The sequence below is a fragment of the Cupressus sempervirens genome, chromosome 10 (assembly GCF_028749045.1).
Source record: "Cupressus sempervirens isolate cs-2001-9-10 chromosome 10, ASM2874904v1, whole genome shotgun sequence".
NCBI classification, from domain to species: Eukaryota; Viridiplantae; Streptophyta; class Pinopsida; order Cupressales; family Cupressaceae; genus Cupressus; species Cupressus sempervirens.
In genome coordinates, this window is record NC_143127.1 from 217,977,983 (window position 1) to 218,004,413 (window position 26,431).

The following is a 26,431-nucleotide window of genomic DNA, read 5'->3' on the forward strand; positions in this document are numbered from 1 at the left end:
AAAGAAAATTGCAAAGCAATAAAAAAGAATTGACTTTCGAATAGGAACAAGAACCACTGATACAAAGAAACAAAGAGGAAGAATTAGAAAGACAAAGAGAACAAATGAGACTATTATGCTCAAGAAGACAATTGAATTGTGAAGCTACAACATCTTCCAATTTTGGAGTCATATCATCATCTCATGTTGAAGATACACTAATTTGTAGATCTGACGATGTACACACTTCATCATGTCATGTTGAATGCACAACATCAACATATCAAGTAGGTGATATTCCATCTTTTGCATCTTATTTCCAAGGCACATCATCTCGGTTCAAGGTACACAAAGCACTCAACCTTATGCTGATGTTCAAAATGTTGAGGGAATAGAAGAGATTATAACACCTTCTAGAATTTGTTTTAGAAGACCAAAATATTTGATTGATATTGATACTAACATTTTGAAATCAATGCCTGGCAAGATTGGCAAGTGTATTTGTCAAAAAAAAGTTAATTGTATGTGGAGATTATTCTTTGAAGAATTAAATATTATAGTTCAATTCCAATTATTTGTTGAAATGATGAGGAATTTGAAATTTAGGCTTATCATAAAAATTCTTGGGCTAAGAATGATGGATGATTCAAATGAAAAAAGCATTGTAAAGAATCTAATGAGTGCTTATGAAAAAGTGGGTTCTAAATCACGCACCAAAGATAGTAATATCACAAGATGAGTACTTACATCGACTACTGTGAAAGGATAAAGAAATTGGTGAGGCTTTGAAATTATTGATCGAAGATTTTTGAAAAAATAACACACATGTTTCCCCTAATCAAAGAGATGTTTTAAGAAGTAGGATTAGTAGCCAAAATTGAGACTCACATGGAAAAAAAAATTTGGACTCAACTCAGACACATTTTTTTGCAAAATTTAATGGTATGTATCTTCAAATTTGAATAAGTCAATTTTTTTTGAGATGGGTAAACCTTTTTATGTGAAGATAAATCACACACACACAACTTGTTGCTGTAGGATACATCCTAAATTTTCTAACCATTTTGATTTTTGTAGGCATATATTTGTGTGTTTTTGCATTCTAAGTTTGTTTTGTAGGATTGTGACATGAATGAGCCACCTAGATCTTTAAGGGAAGTCATATCGAACATTTTACATGAAATAGGAGATAGCCAACAATTTTATGAGACATCATGCTTGGATGGTACATTCTTATTTTGTGCTTCTTTGCAACTTTTATCAACTTGTGAACATATGGATAGTACACATGCAATTGGAAATGAAATATTAGATTATAAAAAATATAAGACAATGACATATGCTCTAAAAGATGGGAAACAAGGTAAAAGATGTGATTTAGTCATTGAAAAGATTCCAGTGTATGAGTTCATGAAGATTTTTATGAAAAGATTATTTATGAGTAAGCAAGGCATACACATAGAGCTCAATGGTTAGATTTTCAATTCAAGTTGTACAGTGATATGTTTCCACTAGATACCATTATTTTAGTTGTAGACTTCATAGAGAACTACACACTACAACCACAAAATGAGGTGCAAGAAAAGTATTATACTTCTCAAGGAGTTTCCATATTTGTTCACATAACATTCATGCATTCACCTATAAGTACAAAGGATGATAGGGATATTTTGAGGGAGTACTATTTTTACAACAGCAATGATCAATCATATTTACAGAGTTTGTACATGGTTGTTTTCAACTAGTTCATGGAGATTTGGCTAAAAGGGGCATACCATATTGTTAGCACATTATTTGGTCAGACAATTGCACATCTCAATTTAAGAATGTACAGATGTTCTATTTGTTGAGCAGGATGCATAGGTTGTCTAGAATTTTATATATGTTAAATTTCACAAAGGCTGGTCATGGAAATAGAGAGCACGATGATGCAGGCGCATGCATCAAAAGAGCCTTATATTGTAAAGAACTAAAGTATAAAGATGGAGAAATATTGATAGATGCAAAATCCATCATCCACTAGTGTAACGCTACAATGGGTCCAGGTAAGGAAGGTGAGTCTACGGCTTGTAGATTTTTTTGGTTGATAGATAATACTAACATTGCACCATATGAAGATTGTTGCATACTAAAAAGATCAAGTGAGTTGCACTTTTTTAGAAGCTTTGATGTAGGTTCATGGAGTATCCACACATGAAAAATGGCATGCTATTGTCTATCATGTGCAAAGGAAAATTGGGATGACTGTGAGTCAATTGAATGGGTGGAAAAATGGGATATAAGGGTTTTGGACCCAATTGACACCTATTGTCCCCCACAAGCACTAGAAATGGTAGACATGCATTCATCCATTGACTTTGATCACTTGTCTGATCTACTACAACCTAGTAATATATATTTATATATCTTTGTAATTTCAATATGTAACTTTATAACTTTTACCGAAGTATTTTCTGAATTAATGATCGCATTTTGTACATGTATCATTGCAGGCCATGTTTTTGTTGTTATTGCACCTGAAGAAAACGAAGAAGGGATAAATTATTATTTGTGTCATTGTGTTTGATCCAAACAAAAATTGGATCACTCGGTTATAGATGGTGAAGGTTTAGAGTACCATATCGGTGCAGTGGTTGTAACTGGCATAGGGCTTAGATGATATTCTACGAAGAACCCTAACTTGTAGTTATTCAAGGATTGGCAAGCATAAAGGAAGATTCTTCATTATTTGAACCTTGTTGTCACATCAAATTTCCACTTGATAAAATATGGTAGAAAACCACATAATAAGACTCTTTGGAAAGTTCGTGAGTCAGACCACGAGGCAATACTTGAGACATTAAAATGTAGAACAGATCCAGTTGGTTCATTAGATTGAATAGGGAGAGAAAGAGAGACAGAGAGAGTGGTGCAGGGGCACCTTGAATCATAGGTCCCTAACCTTTTCATTTTTGTTGTGTTATGCTCCAACTGAGCCTTGTAATTAGAATAAGGGTCATTGGACCTAGATGTGGTAGTTAGGGTATTAGATGTCATTTAATGTCCTTAGAAGAGTCACTATTTTGGCCTAAAAATCAAGGCATACATTGCCATAGGGATATGAGTAATCTAAAGGATAAGGGCCCCTAGCATAGAATTGCTAAGGGATAGCCTAAATAACAAGTTAGAAGCATTAAGAAGAGCAAGGAAGAAAAATCCAAAAGTTGCTATATTGCAATTTTGCAATTTTTGTAAAATAATGATTTTGCAAGAAATTGAGGATTTTCCTTATAAAACTTGAAGTAGGCTGATGAAAACCATAGGGATGAAGTGGAAAGACCTAGGAGGACATATAAAGACTTTCCAAACCCTAAAATGAGAGAAGTTAATATCATTCTGTACGGTCAACATACTATAGCAGGAAATTTGAAGGCAAAATTACTGAGTTTCTAAGTTTTAAGGCATTTTTGACATTGTTTTTGTAGACTATACTAGTTTTCATGGTAGATTGGGTTGTTTAGAGCAATTTTTTTTAGGAATTTTGGTTTGATTGTCTTTCTTTTCATAGTTGCTCAAAAAGTTGCTTGATAACTTTTGAGCAACTTCTTAAAAAAATGTTAAACTTTCAAAAACTCTTCCACAAAGAGCTAGTTGGTTCAAACCAACCTTATAATTTTTTGGTACAACCTATATTAACCCTCACAAGCAGGTGATAGGTATGATGTACTTATTTTGGAAAGAAATCAATAAAATAACCTATTTTCCTACAAAATTATGTGTTTTGAAGAATTGTATAGACTGGTACTGACATTGGGACATGTGCCAATGACCCCAAGAGTTAGACGGTTGAGTTACCTTTTATTTTCATTTGGTTTCATGTTTTTATCCTTTGTAGTTTGCAAGTTATTCAAGTTTTGTTGAAGGTGCCTAGAAATCAACATTAAACCAAAGGTTTCACCTAGGGCCTTGTCGTTTTGGCACTTTCCACCATGAGAATTTGATTCCCCTTAATTGAATACAAGCCTTATCAGTGTACTTCATGATTTTGTAGGTTTCATAGATGGCTAAGAAAGGAATGAATTTTTCAACGATACCCTAGGTGTATGGCTCCATACATACACCATTCAGTATTTCACCACAGTCACTATAACTTTTTCTCTAGAGTGATCCAAGTTCTATAACTTTGGATTTGGACTTGTTTCACATGTCCCTAGATGTTCCAATAATTTTTTTGCAGATTGGCATGTGTGAAAGGGTACCTATAGTGTAACTATGGCCCAATTAGGCCTATCAACACTTTCCAAATGTTGTTACAGTAGTGGCTTTTAGTCTCTTCCAATTTGTGAGGTTTACATATATTTTATATGTCCTAAAAGGGTGTTTGAATCTCACTTTAAATTATGTCTTCATGTGGGTTTTTCCATATTATGTTCAATTTATAGTTTGAAGGGCTACTAGCCTTTTCAATGGCAAACTATTGTAAATGTATATCAGTGATTTTTGGACACAACAAAATCACTTTATTTGTTGTATACAGACCTTAATAGGTCTAAGGTGTGTTTGTATTCCATTCCATGGTCGTTGTTCTCTTTTCATTCATGTTTGGGGGTATGTTCTTGGTGTAGAGCACCAAGGGACTTGGTTTATATTTTGGTTTTAATGTTTTTTTTTACCAAACTTAGGCTAGAATAAACAAACCTTGGATGAGAAGTCCATGGTTGTCAAAGAAAGATACCATTTTGTATGCTTAACGCACTTTATGCAATTTATAAGCAAAAGTTGCTCATTAGGAAAATTTGGGATTTTTAATATTTTTGGTCAAGAAATCCTAGGATTATTTTTTTTTATTTAGTTTTAGGTATTTTGAAATCTTTTCCAAGTCTTAGAAGTGGAATCAAGTGAAAAATCTAAAAAGTGCACTTTTTGTGCAAAGTTACATTGTTGAAAGTTGTAAAAGTTGCTCAAATTTGCAACTTAGTGGGAAAAGGGTTATAACTATTCAAATATTGGTTGTAACCATTAAAATAGACATATGAGATATATATACCTCATTTTTGAGGTCTAGAGGGCATTAATGTATGGATTGGAACAAGTTGCAAAGAAAGAAATTCAGTTTTGGAGTCATTTTTACTGTTGTTTGCATGTTGCATGAACTGTATAGAATTTTAGATCAGATGTGATGGTTTTTTGAGATAGATCTTTGAATCAGCTTTCTTTTTCTTCTATTATCATCATTCTACATGTTTTTTAACTCAAGTTATAGCATTTTTAGTGAAACTAGGTGTTTAGGACAGCATTTTGGTGCACACAGCAAAAATGGGCCTCTAACTGCAATTTCCTAGGTTGAAATTTCATGGCCACTTGAAAAATGGTAATTAGTAGGGTCATTTTAAAGATTTTAGGTTTCAAGACTGGAGGATCTATTTTTTGATTTTTTCAATCAAGCCCTAGGTCAAGTACCATGAAGGATTTGACCTCCTGTAGCGTGTTGATTTGTGAATAGAAAGAGTTTGGGAATTGGTGAAGGGATGATCATTTGGAAATAAGTTATTTTAGTGTTTCAAAACCTTCTTGAGCATTTATTTCATTTCCACAACCTCGTTTCCTACTGGTTGCTTTGTAAACCAAGCCTAACTTAATCACTTAGGTATGTGTTGCTTTGTGAAGGAAAGGGAATGTTGGAGTGGGGCTAGAACTTGATTCTTTGGGGTTTAAAGTAACTTTGAAAAGGGTATTCAAAAACCTAAATTTTTTTGGGTATTTTTTGAAACTTTGTGAAGTTAGATCCAAAAAAACCATTTTAGGAGGGCTAAAAGGGGCTCACAGGGCTACTAGGCCAAATTGGGGTGTGAGGCTTTGTGCAAGTGTATGATTCAAACCAGTGGTGCAGCCTATGGTAAATAGGTTCCCTAAGATAATTTAACCTCTTATAACCCTTGGGACAAAATTCTAGGGTATTTTCCTAGTATTGACCTAGTTGTGGGAGATTGGTGCAAAACCCATAAAGTGGGCAAGTTTGGTTCTTTTTCCTTGGATTCTTGGTGAAGTTAGAGACCATGTTTCATTGATCCATTGGAGGATTGGGGTGTGCTGAAACCTTGTAATAAGGTTAAATATTTAATAGCCAGTTGGTTGATTTCAAAAGTGGGAAGCTCATTTGAAGCTTCTTAGTCGTGCTCTCTACATCAGTTCCCTTATTAGGCTTTTGGAGAATCATTATGTTTTGGTTCTTTTGAACTTAGGAAAACTTAGTGATTAGGTTCCCTACCTTTTTTGTGTTGTGATAACCTGTGATAAGTTCATTACTAATGCTTTTGATAAGTGTTCCAGCACTAAACCATCTTTTTGGGAAATTTGAAGGATTCCAACCTTGTCTAATTGCCTAGTGACTTGCCTTTTAGAAGATTTCATCATGCACTACTACATCACAACTATCCTAAGTGAACTATATAGGATCATTATGTGTCTTCTTTGATGAGTCTAGAATGGGTGCTCCTGCACTTGTCATCTACTTGACTAGGACATGTTTGGGAACTGACAATCTCCATTTAAACTCAAGTCTCCATTTAAAGGTGGTAATGAGATTTTTGTTGTCCTGTTAAGATCATTAATATATTTCAATGAGAACTTTGAGGGATCATGCCCAGCTTGAGTATCCTGGCTTCCCAAGTCCTATAAATGCAAGGTCATTGATGAATAGGCTTTTCTAATTAAAAAATTTGTGGTGTTGGAGTGAAGTGCATGACTAGATTGTTTTCCTACTAATGATCCAATTTGAGCCTTCACTTCACATTGCTCTATGGAAAATTCTATAGCACTTGTTAATTCTCTATTTGAAAATTTTGTGTCTATGTACATGTGCACTCTTTCCCAGTAGTTGTAGGTTTTGTCTCTTCATCCTAAGTAATTGGCATACCTTGGATGGCACTAAGATAACAATTTTCTTCTTAAATGTCCTTTTCTCTCATATTAATCTCTCTATTAAGTAGGTTTTCTATATCTTCCTTTGTATATTTAATATATGTAGCTACAATTCCTCTGTATATATTCCTTAGTATATTAAGCTTTCCTCCATAGGAATGAGAAGGCATGGGGAGTGAGGCCAACTGTTGGTCACTATATTAAAATGGTAGTTCTTGGCCATGCCACTAATGGGAATCATTTCAATCTTATTTTCAAAATCAATACCTCATTTTTCTTGAAAGAATAGTATACATTGTTTTCAATGTCTTTGAAATATTTGTAGCTGGTAGCCAATTTCTTATTCATTTCCTTTCAATATTCATTGGGAACTAAGGTATTTGGTTACCTAATAGGTCCTAGGAATCTTAACTAGGGTCCTAAAATAGTCCTAGATGGACCCATTGGATCTAAATATGTAAAGAGCAAAAATTGCTCAAAAGTTGCAATGTTGCTCAAAAAGTTGCTTGAGCAACTTTTGCAATTTTTGCAAAAAATTTGCAAATGGAAGTTTGGTAAGTTGTAACTATCCATGCTCGGGTGTATGAGCATGAGAAAAAATAATTTGAAGGTTAGAAGGATTCTAGTCAGATTTGCATTTTTAAGCAACTTTTACAACTTTTGCAATTTTGCACAAAAAGTACAACTTTTGCAAAGTTCACTAGATTTCACTTCTAGGACCTAGAAAAGGTTCCAAACTATTAAAAAAACAACTAAAAACACCTAATCCTAGGCTATCTTGACCAAAAACTCTAAAAGACCCAATTTTTCCTAGTTAGCAACTTTTTCTCATATCTTGCACAAAGTGGCCTAGGCATACATATCTTGCTCATATCTCTCTCACCATTCATCATGGAATCAAACTATCTATTATGTTAGCTCTAGGTGGCTGGGTAAACCCTAGCCCCAAGCTTTTCCTATCCTATTGACCGCTCGAACATTCTTGGGCATACCGAACCAAAAAGTCCTTAAGAGTCACTAAATGTCATAGGGCAGCGATCTTTGATGGGGCATATCTCAAAGCTCATGCGAAGTATGGATGTAATTATAAGTGTTATAGGACCATGTTGTAGAGACCTACAATAACATCTCTCTCTTTTTGGAGATATTAATCCATTTTTATTTTGTGATGCCATCTCGGGTGATGTTGAAACTTGTAGTGTTAGCCAATACAAAGTTGTCAACTGCCAAATCTCCCTCACCGTTCCTCGTGGGATCAAATTGTCTATTCTATTAGCTCTAGGTGGCTATGTAAACCCTAGCCCCAAGCTCATCTCATCCCTTTGAGTTCTCAAACATTCTTGAGCACACCAAACAAAAATGTCCCTAAGAGTCACTAAATGCCATAGGGCAACAATTTTTGATGGAGCATATATTGAAGCTCATGCAAGGTATGGATGCAATTCTAGGTACTATAGGACCGTGTTATGGATACCTACAATAACCTCTCTCACTTTTTGGATATCTTATTCTATTTTGATTTTACAATGTCATCTCGAGTGATGCTAAAACTTGTAGCATTGGTCAGTACAAAGTTGCCAACTGCCAAATCTCCCTCACCATTCATCGTGGGATCAAACTATCTATTATGTTAGCTCTAGGTGGCTGGGTAAACCCTATCCCCAAGATCATCCCATCCTATTGAGTGCTCAAACATTCTTAGCCATGCTAAATCAAAACGTCCCTAAGAGTCACTAAATGCCATAGGGCAGCGATCTTTGACGGAGCATTTCTTGGAGCTCATGTGAGGTATGATGTGATTCTAAGTGCTATACGACCATTTTGTGGAGACTTACAATAACCTCTCTCACTTTTTGGAGATCTTATTCCATTTTGATTTTGTGACGCCATCTCAGGTGATGCTAAAACTTATAGTGTTGGCTAGTACAAAGTTGCCAACTACCAAATCTCCCTCACCCTTCATTGTGGGATCAAACTATCTATTCCATTAGCTCCGAGTGTCTAGGTAAACCCTAGACCTAAGCTCATCCCATCCCATTGAGGGCTCAAAAATTCTCAGGCATGCTAAACTAAAATGTCCCTAAGAGTCACTATATGCCATTGGGCAGCAATCTTTGATAGGGCATATCTCAAAGCCCGTGTGAGATATGGATGCAATTCTAGGTGTTATAGGACCATGTTGCAGAGACCTACAATTTTGGAGATTTTATTATTCTTTGATTTTGCGATGCCATCTTGGGTAATGTTGAAACTTGCAGTGTTGCCCAGTACAAAGTTTCCAATTGCCAAATCTTCCTCATTGTTCATCGTGGGATCAAACTATCTAATCTGTTAACTCCAGGTGGTTGGGTAAACCCTAGCCCCAAACTCATCCCATCCCATTGAGAGCTCGAACATTCTCGGGCACACCGAACCGAAATGTCTCTAAGAGTCACTAAATTCCATAGGGCAGCAATCTTTAACGGGGCATATCTTGGAGCTCACAAAAGTATGGATGCAATTCTAGGTGCTATAGGACTATGTTGTAGAGACCTACAATAACCTCTCTCAGTTTTTGGAGATCTTATTCTATTTTGAATTTACAATGCCATCTTTGGTGATGCTAAAACATGTAGTGTTGGCCAGTACAAAGTTGTCAACTACCAAATCTCTCTCACCTTTCATCGTGGGATCAAACTATCTATTATGTTAGTTTTGGGTGGCTAGGTAAACACTAGCCCCAAGCTCCTCCTTTCCTGTTGAGCACTCAAACATTCTCAGGCATGCCGAATCGAAATGTCCCTAAGGGTCACTAAATGTCATAGGGTAGCAATCTTTGGTGTGGCATATCTTGGAGCTCGTGCAAGGTATAGATGTAATTTTGGGTGCTATAGGACCATGTTGCAGATACCTACAATATCCTCTCTTTCTTTTTGGAGATTTTTCTCTATTTTGATTTTGCAATGCCATCTTAGGTGATGCTGAAACTTGTAGTGTTGGCCAGTACAGAGTTACCAACTATTGAATCTCCCTCATCATTCATCATGAGATTGAACTATCTATTCTATTATCTCTAGGTTTCTAGGTAAACCCTAGCCCCAAGCTCATCCTATCCCTTTGAGTGCTCAAACATTCTCGAGTATGTCAAATTGAAACATCCCTAAGAGTCACAAAATGGCATAGGGTAGCGATCTTTGATGAAGCATATTTTGGAGCTCATGCAAGGTATGGATGCAATTCTAGGTGCTATAGGACTGTATTATGGAAACCTACAATAAATTCTCTCACTTTTTGGAGATATTTTTCTTTTTATTTTGATGATGTCATCTTGGGTGATGCTGAAACTTGTAGTGTTGGCTAGTACAAAGTTGTCAACTGCCAAATCTCCTTCACCGTTCATCTTGGGGATCGAACTACCTATTCCATTAGTGCTAGGCTATCAGCTAAACCTTTGCCCCAAGTAAATCATATCTTGTTGAACACTCAAACATTCTCAGGCAGGCTGAATCAAAACATCTCTAAGAGTCACTAAATGCCATAGGGTAGCAATCTTTGATGAGGTATATTTCGGAGCACATGCGAGGTGTGGATGTGATTCTAGGTGTTATAGGACCATGTTGTGGAGACCTACAATAACCTCTCTCACTTTTTGGAGATCTTATTCTATTTTGATTTTGTGATGCCATCTCGGGTGATGCTGAAACTTGTAGTGTTGGCCAGTACAAAGTTGCCAACTACCAAATCTCCCTCACCATTCATCGTGGGATCAAATTATCTATTCTATTAGCTCTAGGTGGCCAAGTAAACCCTATCCCCAAGATCACCCTATCCCATTGAGCACTCAAATGTTCTCGAGCATGCCGAACCAAATTGTCCCTAAGAGCCACTAAATGCCATAGGGCAGTCATCTTTGATGGGGCATATCTTGAAGCTCGTGAGAGGTATGGATGCGATTCTAAGTACTATAGGACCATGTTATGGAGACTACAATAATCTCTCTTACTATTTGGAGATCTTATTCCATTTTGATTTTGCAATGCCATCTTGGGTGATGCTGAAACTTGTAGTGTTGGCTAGTACAAAGTTACCAACTGCCAAATCTCCCTCACCTTTCGTCATGGGATCAAACTATTTATTCTGTTAGCTTTGGGTGGCTAGGTAAACACTAGCCTCAAGCTCCTCCCATCTCGTTGAGCACTGTAACACTCTTAAGCATGCCAAATGGAATCATCCCTAAGAGTCACTAAATGCCATTGGGCAATGATCTTGATGAGGCATATCTCAAAGCTCGTGTGAGGTATGGATGCAATTCTGGGTGCTATAGGACCATGTTGTGGATACCTACAATAACCTCTCTCTCTTTTTGGAGATCTTACTCCATTTTAATTTTGTGATGCCATCTCATGTGATGCTAAAACTTGTAGTGTTGGCTAGTACAAACTTACCAACTACCAAATCTCCCTCATTGTTTGTCGTGGGACCAAACTATTTGTTCTATTAGCTCTGAGTAGCTCAAAAAACCCTAGTTCCAAGCTCATCCCATCCCATTGAGCACTCGAATATTCTTGGGCACACCAAACCAAAACTTCCCTAAGAGTCACTAAATGTCATAAGGCAGTGATCTTTAATAGGGCATATCTCAGAGCTCGTGTAAGGTATGCATTTGATTCTAGGTACTATAGGACTATGTTGTGAATACCTATAATAACCTCTCTCACTTTTTAGAGATCTTATTCCATTTTGATTTTACAACACCATCTCAGGTGATACTAAAAATTGTAGTATTGACTAGTACAAAGTTGTCAACTGTCGAATCTCCCTCACTGCTCATCATGGGATTGAATTGTCTATTTTGTTAGCTTTCAGTGGCTAGGTAAACCCTATGCCCAAGCTCATCCCATCTTATTGAGTGCTCAAACATTCTCGGGCATGCTGAATCGAAACATCCCTAAGAGTCACTAAATGCCATAGGGAAACAATTTTTGATAGGGCATACCTCAAAGCTCGTGTGAGGTATGGATGCAATTTTGGGTGCTATAGGACCTTGTTTTAGAGACTTTAAATAACCTCTCTCACATTTTGAAGATCTAATTTTTTTTTGATTTTACGATGCCATCTCGGGTGATGTTGAAACTTGTATTGTTGGCCAGTACAAAGTTACCAACTGCCAAATCTCCTTTACCACTTGTCGTGGGATCGAACTATCTATTCTATTAGCTTTGAGTGGCTAGGAAAACCCTAGTCCCAAGCTCATCCCATCCTGTTGAGAACTCAAATGTTCTTAGACATGCCAAACTGAAATGTCCCTAAGAGTTACTAAATGCCATAGGGCAGCAATCTTTGATCGGGCATATCTCGAACCTTGGGCAAGGTATGGATGCGATTCTAGGTGATATAAGACCATTTTGTAGAGACCTATAATAACCTCTCTCTCTTTTTGTAGATCTTATCCTATTTTAATTTTGTGACACCATCTCGGGCGATGCTAAAACTTGTAGTGTTGGCCAGTACAAAGTTGCCAACTGTCAAATCTCCCTCACCATTCATTGTGGGATCCAACTATCTATTCTATTAGGTTTGGGAGGCCAACTAAACCCTAGCTCCAAGATTGTCCCATATCATTGAGTGCTCAAACATTCTCGAGCATGCTGAACCAAAAAATCCCTAAGTGTCACTAAATGCCATAGGGCAGCGATCTTTGACGGGGCATATCTTGGAGCTCATGCAAGGTATGGACATGATTATGGGTGCTATAGGACCATGTTGCAGAGGCCTACAATAACCTTTATTTTCTTTTGGAGATCTTTTTTTTTTAATTTTGCGATGTCATCTCGAGTGATGCTAAAATTTGTAGTGTTGGCTAGAACAAAGTTGTCAACTACCAAATCTCCCTCACCATTTGTCATGGGACCTAATTGTCTATTATGTTAGCTTTGGGTGGCCTGGTAAACCCTAGCCCCAAGCTCATCCTATCCTATTGAACACTCAAACATTCTCAAGCACATCAAACTAAAATGTCCCTAAGAGTCACTAAATGTCATAGGGTAGCAATTTTTGATGGGGCATATCTTGAAGCTTGTGCAAGGTATGGATGTGATTCTAGGTGCTATAGGACCATTTTGCAAAGACCTACAATAACCTCTCTCATTTTTTGGAGATCTTATTCCATTTTGATTTTGCAATGCCATCTCAAGTGATGCTAAAACTTTTAGTGTTGGCTAGTAAAAAGTTGCCAACTATTGAATCTCCCTCACCATTCTTCATGGGATCAAACTATCTATTTTGTTAGCTCTGGGTGGCTAGGTAAACACTAGTCCTAAGCTTTTCCCATCCCTTTGAGTGATTGAATGTTCTCAAGAACACTGAATCGAAACGTCCCTAAGAGTTACTAAATGCCATAGGGCAAAAATCTTTGACGAAGCATATCTCAAAGATCATGCAAATAATGGATGCAATTCTAGGTGCTATAGGACTGTGTTGCAGAGACCTACAATAATCTCTTTGACTTTTTGGAGATCTTATTTTGTTTTGATTTTACGATTCCATCTCAGGTGATGTTGAAACTTGTAGTGTTGGCTAATGTAAAGTTACCAACTACCGAATCTCCCCAACTGTTCATCGTGGGATCAAACTGTATGTTTTGTTAGCTCCAGGTGGTTAGGTAAACCTTAGCCCCAAGATTGTCCCATCCTGTTGAGTGCTTGAACGTTCTCTGGCATGTCAAACCAAAATGTTCCTAAGAGTCACTAAGTGTCATAGAGCATTGATCCTTGATGGGGCATATCTCAGAGCTTGTGTGAGATATGAATATGATTCTAGGTGTTATAGGACTATGTTGTGGAGACCTACAATAACCTCTCTCACTTTTTAGATATCTTATTCCATTTTAATTGTGTGATGCCATCTCGAGTGATGCTAAAACTTGTAGTGTTGGCCAATACAAAGTTGCCAACTACCAAATCTCTCTCACCTTTCATCATGGGATCAAACTATCTATTCCATTAGCTCTAAGTGGCAAGCTAAACACTAGCCCCAAGCTCTTTCCATCTCATTGAGTGCTCAAACATTCTTAGGCACACCAAACTGAATTGTCCCTAAGAGTCACTAAATGCCATAGGGTAGCGATCTCTGACTCTGGCAACTGAATATGTCATCTTATCCAATGATGGAGACTTGTGATAGAAGGTAAAGGTGTGATCATACACCTAATTTTTAACATGTTGTTTTTTTATGGTAATAAGGTAATCCTTGTATGTAAGGTCAAGGAACTTAAGGTCACCTATAAACCCAAGTTGCCTTATTCCTAACAATTTTTCTTTTTTTGTTATTTTTGTTAATAAGTTGACTCAATAAGTTTTTTAAGAGTTAGTAGACCTTATATAGGTCCTATGTGTTACCAAAAACCACTTGGTTAAGTTCTAGGAAGATTTAGTGATAAAATTGCATTTTGCAATAAAAGTTGTTGACAATTTTAGCAATTTTTTGGAAAACATTGAAATTAACCTTGTAACCAATCAAACTAATTGGTAATCGGTTGGCCTCTATGAATTTAGAGGATTCATAAGGTGTTGGTGATTATTAAGTTTTTTTATATGGAAAGGAATCACTGCTGATGTTAAACTTGTATATAGGATCATTGAGTCATTGTCAAATATCATTACTTCCTGTTTAGAATAGAAAACTTGTACTTTGTCAGAATGAAACACCACTTTAGCTGCATGTTATCACTAAATGGAGTTAGTGGAATATATTAAGGATCTTCTTGGTTGTCTTAATATTCATTTCATGGGTTTGAAACATAATCACTTCCCTTTGTGAAGAGTTGTCTGAAAATCAGCAAATTACATGTTGTTACAAAGAAAATACAATCATAGAATGTTGGAAGATTGTTTTCACTCATAGGATTTTGAAGAATCTCTTGGAAGGATGGAATAGATGACTGATCAATTCCTTGAAATGTCTAAGATGTTAGTTTGAAGCAAGTTGATTATGATCCATTTTTCTGTTATTGCTTTCCAAGTCTTGAATAGGGAAAGTGATCAAGTAGTTTTGTGAAGTTGGGTAGAAATTTGTTCAATGTTGTAACCAAGTTGGAAAGAATCTTTGAAGACACTTACAAAGGTGGGAAAGGTAGTTTTTCCTTAAAAGTGTTCTTGCTAGGAATCCACTAGCTTTTGGTGCGAGCACTCCACATCATTTTGGATGCAATTTACATTAAACTGAAATACATGAAATGTACTTAAAACATAAACAAGAAAAAAGATACATATTATGATAACCAATACTATCATACATGAACAAACATATAATATATTATGATAACCAATAATGTCATACATAAATGAACATATAATATATTATGATAGCCAATAATGTCATACATGAACAAACATATAATATATTATGCTAACCAATAATGTCATACATTAACAAACATATAATATATTATGATAATAACTAATAATGTCATACATAAACAAACATATCATATATTAAACAATAATGTCATAACTCTAATAATGTCATGCATCAAATATATGTCATACATCAAATATAAAATGTCATATATACATCAAATGTATATTGAATATGTCCACTGACATAAAATCCAACATATATGTCCACTAATGCCTATACATGTCTATCTATCAACTATATCTTCTCCTTCCCACGAGCAGATGGAAACAAATCCCTAGAGGTCTTTGGTCATCATGTGGAGGGAGATAATGGGGATGGTGGTGTCTTCCTCACATGCTCGTTCGTCCTCTTATTTAGGCTCTTCTCTAACTCGAGCTGATACAAAAAAAGTAGATATGAATTAATAATTATTATACATTGAAATCAAATATATGTACACACAAAATTAATTATTGTCTTATCGCCATCAAATAGTCACTCTGTATGTCCACCTCAAGTGGACAATCAAGTGTAATAAGGCCCTACAACAATTCAATCAATATAATCACTTATAAATAACATTAGAAATTTTGATACTAACTATTATAAACAACAACTAAAACCAAGAAAATTCTTTCATACCTTGGTCAATGGCTCCGAACTAGCCATCGCTACAGCAACTACACAATCGATGGGCTAGCGGAGATGAGGAGTCTCAAATGTCAACAGCTGGATGTCATATAATACAATTTACATGTAACATAAAACATGAAAAAAAAAATCAAATGAATTGAATTAAAATGAAACAAATGTACGTCTACGAAGCTTGTATCATGCCTAGGCTCAAAGTCCCTTGTGAAGTTGATGGTCCAATAGAGAACTAATGCAGATGCATTATTTTTTTTTGTCAATCCTTCATATGATTACTTAATAAATATATGTATTAATTTAAATGATTAAATCGATACATACCTCTTGACTCATCGACAGGATGAAAAATGGGGCTAGGGAATATGTACCAAGGTTGCCAACACTCTTACCTTGAACTTTGAACAATGTCAATACATGCTAATTAATTAGGTATTCACTATACATATGAAATGAAATCAAATTAGTTTGTTATAATTGTAATTTACCTATGTGTCAATGCCAAATGTCTCACTTAGGAACTCACCAGTGACAAGCCCATCATCCATACTATCTCTAGCATGACTGCCAAATGTGCATAAGGATCCACATGATGTGCACATGTGACTGTGATGCACAGAAGGCTACTCCTCAACTAATGGACTTGCGCAATGAATGAGGATTTGTGTCAAAGCATTACTAGTCCCTAGAGTGCTAGTCTCTACATGTTCCTTCATAACTAAAGGAGTAATCACATGCTCACTCTGTAGCTTGACAATAGGTGACCTAACTACATTAGGATCACGATGTTCCCTCGGCCTCTCAAATGATGACCCCCCACCTTTACCATGAGATTCTAATATATCAAAATAATTAGGGATCTCCCCAAGGACAAATTCAAAACACAATTTCTTTAAGAAATACATTGGAACCTCTTGATTATTGAAAGGAGGGAAATCAAAGACCATCCACCATCTATCTCAAAAGCTATTTCTAATACCATCATGTATGCACCAATGGATGGGGAATGGTTTAGTTATAGTTTTAATAGTATCTTGTTCTCCAAGATTTTTAAACAATGCACAAATGCTACCTTTTGCTATTTCTTTTTTTTATACATCTTGATATAATAATTTGTTTGCATAATATCTTCTTTTTTCATCCCTCTTAACATGTCAAATATCCAACTAACCACTAACAAAAGCTACATGGGTCATAATGGACTCGAGGGAGGATGTCAATTGTGCTCTCATCAAATTGGTTTGCCCTGAAGCTTTCAACCTACCAATGAGTTCTTCTAATTCATTTTTCCCTCTTTCTATTTCCTTCATTATGTTGTCTTGGTTGCCAGGAGGAGGTCTTCCAATTGGTGCAGGTTGCAGAATTTTTTGCTCTTGTTATGGAGGGTTTTGATTTTCATCTTGTGGAGGACTTTCATTTTGATTTTTTTGATCTAGCTGGAGATTTGGCAGTTGATTATTTACATTTCATGATAAGAAACCAATTGCAATCTAAATTAATGAACAAATTTAAAGCAAAATTGAAAAAACCTACAAAACAATGCAAAAAAAAGAGTAGAAAATATACTACACAATCCCCATCTTGAACTTAGGTGACGAGGAGGCATTTTGAGGAGGCAAGTGACAAAATTCTTCAACTTTTTCAATCTGTGTGTGTTCTATTGAGGAGAAATGCAAAAGCCAAATAGAAAGATAAAATAGGCCATGCGTTTGTAGCCCATTTATTAAAAATTTTAATTTTGCAAAGCGTGTATGGGATATAGCATGCACATGCTTTGGCTTGGGCTCCACAAGTTCTAGCTTGCGCTCCACAAGCCTAAGGCTTGTGGAGCCCAAGCCAAAGTGTGTGCACGCTTTGCAAAATTTGAAAAAAAAACTTTGGGTGTCATGTTTTTGGCACTACAACTTGGTGCAAATACTTGGACGTTAGGAAATGTTGATTAAAGGTGCCACGTAAGACAAATCTTCATATGTATAAGGAAAGAATATTTGCATTGGTTTATATTTGAAGAGATTAAATGCAATGGTTATGGTTTGATGTCAAACTATGCATTAAAACATCTTGAAGGTCTCATATTTATCGGGTACTGATGAAGAATGAATGTTTATGATATACAGGAACTCGTGTGCTTCAACTCAAACATGCAAATGATTGTCACATTTTTGACAAGTGGGAAAGGCACTTCTATTGGAAGCATCAAATGAAGAGGACATACATGAGTGAAGGTAACCTTTGTTTTAAGAGGCATGAGCAAGGGAATTATTAAGGATTCCACTCCTCTTAAGGTATATAGTGGTATGTTATTTGTTTTTTCTTTTTCATATTATTATGAAATATAATTTAAATTTGTTATATAATTATATGGGTAGATATAAATATACATATGTGGTGATTAATGGTGATTATATATGTAGATTATATATATATATATATATAGTTCAAAGTATATATTTAACTAGATCTTTATCTATATATTTAGATTTTATTTGAATGTGTAAATCTATTTAAAATATAAGGGAATAAAATTTAGTATTATATTCCAACTTAATCAGAAAGACAAGGTGCAAGATTTATAAGTAAAGGGATTTTTTTCCTAATACAGAGCATAATCACAAACATAGTATTGTTTTAAACAAAAGCAACCTCTAGGATAATATGTTATATATTGATTTCATGGGTGTCAAATTTTAGTATTTCATTTATAAAGAGATTTTTGAATAGAAAAGAAAGAATGCCAAAATCACAGTAAGAAAATATTTAACACTATATGTAGAACAAGAGAAAAAGTCAATAGAATTCTATCAAGATACAATGAGAGTGATACAACATTACATAGAGGTTTGTTTAGAGAAACATATTTTGTTTAAATTATTTATCTAAGCATCACTTAGAGTAGACTATAATTTATAAGCACTTTACAACCTAATTAATACGAGTGGAATAGGCATATTTAAATTCTTAAAAATTTGAATTTTCTGTTTGGGTAGAGCAAATCGAAATCGGGAATAGGAATATAATAGGAACACGTATTCCAATTTTGGTCCAAAAATGAGCATTTACAATTCCACCTAAATAGGTGGAATTGGACTACGCATTCTTATTCCAGTTTTATTTATTTTAGAAAACATAAAATTTTGGGTCTGTGAATTCCTCATCAAATTCTGGCTGAACCAAATAGAAAATAGGAATATGTATCCATATTTTCTATTCTAGAATAACTATTCCAAACTAACAATTCCAGTTCCCATATTTGTATTCCCGCAGCCAAACAGACTTTAAGTCATTTAGAATGGAGTGCACATATTTTTCTCTTTCATTGTTCTACAACTACTTGCAAATGGATCATAAAAAATGTCAATGAATCTATATTGCAAGATGTAATACTTTTTTAAATTAAAAAAAATTGCACATTGTTATCATTCTAGAGAGTTCTAGAGAGTTTTGTTGTTAACCTTGTGTCCTATTTTACCACTTTCTGAAACACTACATGTATTTTCCAAGTTCTTGCTTGTAATGTTGTAAAATATCTCCAAGAAACTACATCTAAGGTGAGGATTATGTATATCCCTCATACATATGTCACTACCTAGTTTATATGTTTCTTTCCTGCGGGCTTTACGGACATACTCTACATATATAGGTTAATAAGGAACGGAGATGAAATAAAGGAGGAGAACATCAACAATGCATTCCTCAACCAGGTGTTGAAGGTCATAAATATTGTTCTTGGTACACGCATGAATTCCCATCAAAGAGACCAATATACAAAATATATTATCCATATAAACAATAAACTTATTGCTCAAACAGAAGCACATGCATTATAATTTAAAATTGACTTAACCCTTTCACCGGTGGGTAAAAAGGAAAAGGAAAGGTGGGTTTATAGTCCACGACACTATGCCATAGTTTTTGGGTTTACATATGGTGACAGTGATATGGGACTACCTCGTACTCTTTTTCGAAAGGCGCTTGGCGCTACAAACGAGGCGTGCATACCCTACCCCCTAGTGGGATTTGAACTTGTGACCTCTCTTTCAAGAGTACAAGTTCTCCACCACTAAGCCAACTCAGACTGTACTAATGTAATTTCTAATGTACTAGGGTGCAAGTTCTAATGTAATTTTTATTATTTATATAATGCCCTGTTGTATTAAACTGAAATACACATTGTTTTCTAATGAAAATAATCCCCAGTTGGATAGTGATTTGTCTATATCAGGACCATTTCATTTGTGTTTCCTGACGTAAACTATATAGGATTTTTGGTTGAAAATAGCATAAATCCATATTCATGACTCATACATGATTGGAAAAAAAGGTGTTGCAATTTGAATTTAACTGAATTAACTAAAATAGTTGTAGCTTGGAAAAATGTCATACTACACTGTGTAGTTTGAAGACAAATGCTCGAGAGCCTGTGAATTTTCAAATAGATTTTCCATTGAGAGGCACTGTACGTATTAGAAAAATAAAACATAGGACAACGCGAACAACAGTAACCAACGATATTTATTATGTACAAAATTAGTCATTTTAAAATAGCAGATATATAATCAAATTCATACCATTGGATCTACTCCATATAAATTAAATAAATAAGTAGATAATTTCATAGATTACTACCTCCTCCACCTAACATTATAGTGTTGCCTCCCCCACCTAAGATTATAACAACTTGAATTAATGATTGATTCAAATAAATCTATGAAATAAAACATCTCAATAAAGAAAAGAGGAGAAAGAAGAGAAATCTATAGAAGAAGATTTCCCAACTGATGACAGAAAATAGTACAACTTTGTCATATAAATTATAAAAATATGATAACTTTGATTGAAAATACAAATTTGATCAAAAGCTTTGTTTTTTTTGGACTAAAAGAGGGAAGAAACAGAGTCGATGTTCTCCTGTTGTCGTTGAATGATGTATTTTGGACTTATAACTGCATAACACTTACTTAGCTTGCTCTTACTCTTCTCTGGCAGGGAGATTTGAACCTGTGCAGTTGCAGTAGAATCACAATGAGTAGAGTAAGAGTTGGTGTAATTTTGTGTTGCGTACTCCATCATCATCTTCCCAGCCTCCTCCTTAGTAATTGAATTTCTTCTGATAAGGGTTTATTAGGTCCCTTAGACAGAAAATCGATTATGATGGATACACGGATGATTACATGTCCAATTTATTTGTTTTCTTAAAAGTGGATCTCTTCAAATTTATTTTTAAGATATCTTTTCATATTGAATTTTTGTTTATTAATTTATTAATAATCATTTTTAATTTACAATTTTGTTTTACAAATAGCTGTGATAACTAAATATTATTTCGTATGGGAGGGAGACAAAATAAAACTTATTAAAAACTTTAGTTGTTTCTACACTTGACAATGCAAAGATTATGGTTCATCTCTAGAGAAAACAAATTAAATAATAATAATTTTTAAAAAAATTGTCAAAACATGGTGATTTTTATCTATTTTTTTTTGTTGTTTTTTATTTGTTAAATTGTGTTATAGAAGGTAGCCTACAAAATAAATAAATAAAGGGGGAAATTTCGTCTTCATGGAAGAAAAAAATGGCTAAGTGTTTGAAATCTCTCCTTCATGGAAAAATGAAAAAAGGATTAAGTGTTGGAAAATTTCTTCTCCATATCTCAAATTTCGCCCTCTTCAAGTCTACACCCATGACTAGAAAAATGATTGATGACATGATAAGTTACAAAAAGGGGAAATTCTTCGAAACATAAGAAGAGACGTAACAGTGAATTTAAAGCATTTGAAGAGAGAGGGGAGAAAGCTCTAGTTCTAGAAATTCAAGAAAGATGCTCAAATCCAAAATTCTAGTATCAACATCAAAGTACTAAGTGATCTGGTCCTAGACATTCAAGGTTCAAAGATCAAAGTTCAAATTCAAAAATCCAAGAACATGGTGAAGGAAGTTCAATATGAGGAAATTCTAAAGTGACACAATCATTAGCAACATATTCTAATCCATTACAGGGAGATAAATTTCCAAGTAGGTACATGAAAGATGGGATGTTCGAGGAGACATTTTCATAAAAGTGAATCAAAGTTGGATCTTATGATGTAGTTGGAAAGAAATCAAGGTTATGTAGCCTCCATCACAATTTTGTGGCACCTAATTATCTTTGCTAATGAATTGAGGTCTCCAAGTCAGACTTCTATGTATGGGTAAGTGCACCAAGTTGTGGTACCAAAAGGGGGTATAAGTGGACACTTTTTTTTCTAAAATCAGCAATTTTTGAACTTCAACAAGAATTTGAAGATAGTTACGCTCAAATTTTTAAAATATGACAAAAACAAAAAGTAGTCCTTTGAATCTAGTTTCTAAATTACTATTTTTTTTCAAAATGGTTTAGTTTTAGGTCCTCAAAAAAGCGGGCCACAGAAAGTGGTATTGTTTATTCAGAAAAAATATACCATAGTACAAAGTGTGGCCCCCTAAAATTTTAACTTTTTTGAAATTCTTTAATCCCTCTAATTCAAAGTTACCTAACACTGTGTAGTTTATCCAAGATTTTTCGAGTAATTTTATAATGTGTATTTTTTTATAAATTTTTTAATTGGACACATCTCAAAAATGTGAAATAAATGTGTACTCCCCCTAGAAATGATTGAAAACTAATCTAAAATCAAAACTTCTTTTTTTCAAAGTGTGTAGAATGGAGTCTAGTTTTTAAAAAATTAAGTTGTGAAATTTGATGAACAATCTAAAATCTATAGCCCAATTAGTACATGTTGGTTTTTGACAAAAAATGAACATACATTCAAAAGAAATTATAGTTGAAAGGCTTGAAATAATTCAAATAAAAAATAAATTATATGGTTATATAGCTAACACAGAGACCTACAATGTATGTAACCTGATTTTATCGATACTCAACCACGAGGAAACTTGAAGGAGAGCACACAAGAAAAATCAATCATCTTTTGTATGTTTGCAGCAAAACATGTCTCAGACCAATTTAAAGACTCCAAATCTTTGGGTTGGATCCCCAAGGCAAAACCAAGCCTTAGGCTTGGTAGAACTTAAAGCTTTAAATAGTGCATGCACATGCTATTCAAAGATTTTTTAAATTTTTGTCTTAATAGTGCATGCATGTTTTAGTGTGTACACACTTTAGTGCCATGCACTATTAAGACCTACATTTGGAAGGGAGAGGTAGAGTGAGAGAGAGAGGGAGAGGAGAGGGGGGATGGGAGTGTGTGTGTGTGTGTGTGTGTGTGTGTGTGTGTGTGTGAGAGAGAGAGAGAGAGAGAGAGTAGGGTATGGGAGAGAGAGGAAGTGTGTGAGAGAGAGTAGGGGGTGACAGAGATAGAGAGTAGGGGATGGGCGGGAGGGAGAGGGAGAGAGAGAGAGTAGGCAATGAGAGAGGGAGTGGGAGAGGGGGAGGAGAGAGAGAGAGAGAGAATGGGGGGATGGTAGTGTGAGAGAGAGAGAGAGAGAGTAGGGGATGGGAGAGGGGAGAGAGAGGGGGGAGATGGGATTGAGTGTGTGTGAAAGAGAGAGAGTAGGGGATGGGAGAGGGGAGAGAGAGTAGCATGAGAGAGAGAGAGAGAGAGAGAGAGTAGGCAGTGGGAGAGGGAGTGGGAGAGGGGGAGAGAGGGGGGGGGGATGGGAGTGTGTGTAAGAGAAAGTAGGGTATGGGAGAGAGTGTGGGAGTGTGAGAGAGAATAAGGGTGGTAGAGAGAGTAGGGGATGGGGGGGGGAGAGAGAGAGAGAGAGAGAGAGTAGGGGATAGGGGAGGGAGAGAGAGAGAGAGAGTGTGTGTGAGAGAGAGAGAGAGAGTAGGCAATGGGAGAGGGGGAGAGAGGGGGTGGAGAGTGTGTGAGAGATCTAGAGAGTAGAGGATGGGCGAGGAGAGAGAGGGGGGATGGGAGTGTCTATCTTTGAAAGAGAGAGAGTAGCCTGAGAGAGAGAGTAGGGGATGGGAGAGAGAGAGTAGGTGGTGGGAGAGGGAATGGGAGGGAGAGAGGGGGGATGGGAGTGTGTGAGACATATAGAGAGTAGGAGATGGGAGAGGAGAGAGAGGGGGGATGGGAGTGTGTGTCTATGAAAGAGAGAGAGTAGGGGATGAGAGAGGGGGAGAGAGAGAGTAGGGGATGGGGGAGAGGGAGAGAGAGTGTGTGTGTGTGTGTGTGAGAGAGAGAGAGAGAGAGAGAGAGAGAGAGTAAGTGGTGGGAGAGGGAGTGGGAGAGGGAGGGAGAGAGAGAGACGGGGATGAGTGTGTGTGTGTAAGAGAGAGAATAGGGGATGGGAGAGTGTGAGACTGAGAGAGAGAGAGAGTAGGAGGTGATAGAAAGAGTATGGGATGGGAAAGAGAGTGAGAGAGAGAGTAGTCAGTGGGAGAGGGAGAGGGAGAGAGAGAGAGAGAGAGGAGGATGAGAGTGTGTGAGTGTGAGAGAGAGTAGGGGATGGGAGAGAGAAAGTGTGAGAGAGAGTAGGTGGTGGGAGAGGGAGTGGGAGAGGGAGAGAGAGAGGGGGGGATGGAAGTGTGTGCAAGAGAGAGAATAGGGGATGGGAGAGAGTGTGAGACTGTGAGAGAGAGTAGAGGGTGGCAGAGAGAGTATAGGATGGGGGAGAGAGTGTGAGAGAGAGAGTAGGTGGTGGGAAAGGGAATGGGAGAGGGAGGGAGGGATGGAGGGGGGGGGGGGAGAGAGAGAGAGAGAGATGAGAGTGTGTGAGTGAGAGAGAGTAGGGGATGGGAGAGGAGAGAGAGAGGGAGGTATGGGAGTGTGTGTGTGTGTGTGTGTGAAAGAGAAAGAGTAGGGGATGGGAAAGGGGGGAGAGAGAGAGAGGGGGGGGGATGAGAGAGAGAGTGTAGGTGGTGGGAGAGGGAGTGAGAGAGGGAGAGAGAGGGGGGATGGGAGTGTGTGTATTAGAGAGAATAGGGGATGGGAGAGAGTGTGAGAGTGTGAGAGAGAGTAGGGGGTGGAAGAGAGAGAGTATGAGATGGGAGAGACAAAGTGAGAGTAGGGGATAGGAGAGAGAGAGTAGAGAGGGAGAGAGTGAGAGTGAGAGAGAGTGAGAGAGAGAGTAGGGGATGGGAGAGAGAGAGTGAGAGAGAAGTAGCTAGTGGGAGAGGGAGTAGGAGAGGGATAGTGAGTGAGAGAGAGTAGGTAGTGAGAGAAGGAGTGGGAGAGCGAGAGCAAGAGAGAGAGAGAGTAGGAGATGGGAGAGAGAGTAGGAAATAGGAGAGGGAGTGGGAGAGGGAGATAGAGAGAGAGAGGGGGGGGGGGGATTGGAGTGTGTAAGAGAGAGAGAGAGAGTAGGGGATGGGAGAGAGAGAGAGAGAGAGTGAGAGAGAGTAGGCGGCAGGAGAGGGAGAGGGAGAGGGAGAGGGGGGATGGGAGTGTGTGTAAGAGAGAGATAGTATGGCATGGGAGAGAGAGAGTGAGAGAGAGTAGGGGATGGGAGAGAGAGAGTAGGTAGTGGAAGAGGGAGTGGGAGAGGGAGAGTGAGAGAGAGAGTAGGCAATGGGAGAGGGAACGGGATAGAGAGAGAGTAGCGGTGGGAGAGGGAGTGTGAGAGAGAGGGCAAGAGAGAGAGGAGGGATGGGAGTGTGTGTAAGAGAGAGAGCAGGGGATGGGAGAGAGAGAGTGTGTGAGAGAGAGAGAGTAGGGGATGGGAGAGGAGAGAGAGAGCAAGAGAGAGTAGGGTATGGGAGAGAGAGTAGGTGATGGGAGAGGGAGTGGGAGAGGGAGATAGATAGAGAGAGAGTAGTGGTGGGAGAGGGAGTGGGAGAGGGAGATAGATAGAGAGAGAGTAGCGGTGGGAGAGGGAGTGGGAGAGGGAGAGTGAGAGAGGGGGGATGGGATGGGAATGTGTGTAAGAGAGAGAGAGTAGGGGATGGAAGAGAGAGAGTAGGTTGTGGGAGAGGGAGTGGGAGAGGGAGAGCAAGAGAGAGAGGGGGATGCAAGTGTGTGTAAGAGAGAGAGTAGGGGATGGGAGAGAGTAGGGGATGGGAGAGGGAGTGGGATAGAGAGAGAGTAGCAGTGGGAGAGGGAGTGTGAGAGGGAGAGGGTGAGAGAGAGAGAGAGGGGTGATGGGAGTGTGTGTAGGAGAGAGAGAGAGAGAGAGTAGGGGATGGGAGAGGGGAGAGAGCAAGAGAGAGTAGGGGATGGGAGAGGAGAGAGAGTAAGAGATGGGAGAGAGAGTAGGCAATGGGATAGGGAGTGGGAGGGAGATAGATAGAGTAGTGGTGGAAGAGGGAGTGTGAGGGAGAGTAAGAGAGAGAGAGAGGGGGGATTGGAGTGTGTGTAAGAGAGAGAGAGTAGGGGATGGGAGAGAGAGAGTGAGAGAGAGAGTAGGGGATGGGAGAGAGAGAGTGAGAGGTAGTAGGTGGTGGGAGATAGAGTGGGAGAGGGAGGTAGATAGAGAGAGTAGCTCGAGAGAGAGAAAGAGAGAGTAGGGGATGTGAGAGGAGAGAGAGTGAAAGCGAGTAGGGGATGGGGAAGAGAGAGATTAGGGGATGGGAGAGAGAGAGAGTAGGCTGTGGGAGAGGGAGATA